Here is a 3,348-nt window from a genome sequence, read left to right as displayed (position 1 = left end):
GGGGGGCTGTGGGGTCTCTCTGGTCCCCAGGGCAGCTCAGGGTCTGTACTCTCAGGCCTGGTGGGTCAGTGATGTGTTTTCACCCTGGGAGGTTTTTGAATGGGGGCCGAGTTTCTATTCCAGGCACTGTGAAGATGGTGAAGAGGTGCTGAGCAGGGAGTATCAGAGGGGAAGGCAAAAAGGATGGGTCCGTTGGGCACAGGAAGCAGGGAGGAGAGCTCAGCACTAATTCCACGTCTTCAATTCTCATTCCCTAAAAAGGTTCCATCAACATTGGTTGGAAGAATCCTCGAGTGGGTGAAAGATGAAAAAGTCTCTCATTTTAACAATGTGTGTGTAAAATGTAAAGAGGGAAAAGACATCCAATATTGGAACAAACTGAGAAACAAGGGGTGTTAGAGAAGAGAAGGGAGTTGGGGTAAATTGGAAGGGGAGGTGAATGAATCATGAGAGACTATGGACTCTGAAAAACAATCTGAAGGGTTTGAAGTGGCAGGGGTGGGAGGTTGGGGTACCAGGTGGTGGGTATTATAGAGGGCACGGATTGCATGGAGCACTGGGTGTGGTGAAAAAATAATGAACACTGTTATGCTGAAAATAAATAAATTAATTTAAAAAAAGAGAGAGAAACAAAGTGGTAATGTATTAACTATCCGTGATTCCGTGCTGATATAAGTAAATGGTGGAGTAAATTTATAGGTAAGTAGGGGAGAACAGACAAATCTGTATAGAACTCCAAATAATTTATATGGATCCTCTGCCCTCAAGGGGAGACACATAACCCTCACCCCTTAAGTGTCATCTGTCTGCGGTGCCTTCTTCCAAAGAGAATGGCGTGGAAAGAGGGAAAGAGTAACTTCAGAGTGGACAGACCTGGCAAGCACCACCTCAGCTCCATGACCAAGTTTAAGAGTGATCACGATACTCATGTGGATTGTATGTACCCCTGACATGATCTGATGAGAATGGCACTTTACTTCTATAGTCTTCCTCCCAAAACCCGTTACCCCATGAGAGAAAATATCAAACAACTCTCAAATGAAAGACAGGTATTTTTTAAGAACTTAATTTGATTAGGCATAAAGAACAGCAAACAAGACCATGTAAGGGACTAACATATCTAAGGAAGGCACACCGACCAATGTACGTGCCCAGTGTGCTCTGAACTCACATGGCTGGTGTTCCCACTTGGTTATAGCCTAGCTTCCGCTAGGTGTATTCAGTCTCCTCTTCATGGAACAAGATCGTCTCACCTCCCTAAAATGAGCAGACACTCTGGCCTGCTTAAGACCACTCATGATCCTAGACTACCCTGCCCTGGTCTTTCTGTGGAAGAAGGACCAGGGAGAGGGGTGACAACAAAGGGGAGGAGGTGGAAAGCTGGAGTCTCTGAGGAAAATAAGCAGGGGTCCTGGAGCCCAAGTTGTCATTGGGCACCAGGAGGCTGTTCGGGGCAGAGGGGACAAAATAGAGGAGGAGTCTACAGCCTCTTCCTGTCTGTGACCACCACAGAACTAAAATGAGGGCACAGCTACCCTGCATTAATTGTATTTCTAGGCTTTGTAGAGGCCTCAGCCTGCATTAAGACCCCATAGCCTGTGCCCACCCCTTTCTCTGGTCCCCAGTGTGTCTGGTCTCCCCAAGGCCCCAGTCCTAACTGCAATGCTGGTCATGCCTCAAACCATGCTGAATCTCTCAGGGCTGCTCCCCAACTAGCTTCACAGGTGTCGGGCCATAAGGGGGTCCTTTTGCAAGGAGCTGGAACAGAGAACTGTATGCAATGGCTGCTTACAATGGTATCTTATCCTGTGTAGTGTCCTAATGCTACCATACTGTGGACACTCTTTGTGCCTCTCCAGACAAACTGTGAGCCCCCTGGAGGCCAGGCAGCCTTTTCTCTCTGTGAGCCCTGCCTTGTTCAATCTTGCAACATCTTCCAGGCATTCTCCTTGATCTGACAAGGAAGGGACCACAGAGCTCATCTCCAGCTTCTAATCATGGAGGCTAAGCTACAAAACAATGGACAAGTGACTTGTCCAAGGTCTCATGGAGATTGCACAGTTGAGCTGGGCATTGGAACCCTGTCCCCCAACACTCCCTAGCAGTTTGCCCACTGCTAAGCAGCCTTGACCCACCCCGGCTGTGTCCCCATCATCCCTCCAAATAGGCTGCCCTCACTCTCACAGACCCATGGACAAGGAAGCATTGGAAGAGACTTGGGAGGAAATGGATTCAAGGATTTAGGCACCAAAATCATATGAGCCCTTTCTTTGAAAATGAAAAATTAAAAAAAATCAGAAGTATAATTCCTTTTTTAAGAGAAGTCTGCTTTCATCGAATGGAAACTCTAAATTAAACTACCCAGCTGTAAAAGTACCACGTGCTATAAAAAGTTTTAATCTGTATTAATACGAAGTTAAATTTATAACAAGGAACTGAAAGCTTTGTTGGCTAACCGGTTCTGTTGAAAGAGAACGCTTGAAAGCAGGCTGTGCGACAGAATTTCCTGCTGTGGCGGAGAGGTCCCCTGTCTTCTTGCAGGGCACAGCAGCCACTAGTCACGTAAGGTCACTGAGCATCTGACATGTAGCAGGTGCCACTGAAGAACCAAATTTTGATTTTTCATTGAATTTTAATTAACTTAAATGTAAAAAGCCATGTGTGGTTAGTGGCTAGAGTATTGGCACAGCTTGAAGTGAGTGAGGTCAACTTTAACAATATCCAGCCTCCCTCCAAAGTGGCAGATTTCTTTGTTGCATGGTGTCTGTGAATGTCAAAACTATAAAGCCAGTTGAAGATCACATATGAGAAAGATCTCGGTGCATTGTCTAAAAGACAATATTCAAAATATGACTGTGCTTCAGATTGGGATCTTAAGTAAGATCCCGAAACCTAACACATAATGGGAAAAACGGATTAATTAATTACCTTGCCAAATGCTTCCGTCCCACAAAAATCTGCGGAGAAGAGAAAGCTGAGTTTATTGCTCGCGGCGAACAGGGAGGACACCGCCTCGGCAGAGCTGTGGCAGTGTCCTAGAGGAAGGCAAGGTCCGAGTTTATCGAGAAGTTTGGTTGAAGGCAAGTGTTGGCATAGCAGGGGCTGAATCAGGAGTGGGGAAGGATTGCTGTACATCGGTCCAGGACTGGCAGGAACAGCAAGGTGAGGATTTTGAGGCAGGGATTCAAAGGCTCTTAGGGCACAGACTATCTCGTGATGCTTTCCATTGGAGAGTCGATGGATCTTCTAGAAGGTGTCTATAATGAACAATGAAACCGTTTACCTAGTCAAAAACACCTGGATCAAAGCCATCTATGAAAAACCCACCGCAAATATCATTCTCAATGG

This window comes from Mustela nigripes, chromosome 5 (genome assembly GCF_022355385.1).
Source record: "Mustela nigripes isolate SB6536 chromosome 5, MUSNIG.SB6536, whole genome shotgun sequence".
Lineage (NCBI taxonomy): Eukaryota > Metazoa > Chordata > Mammalia > Carnivora > Mustelidae > Mustela > Mustela nigripes.
This window is presented reverse-complemented; position numbering follows the sequence as displayed.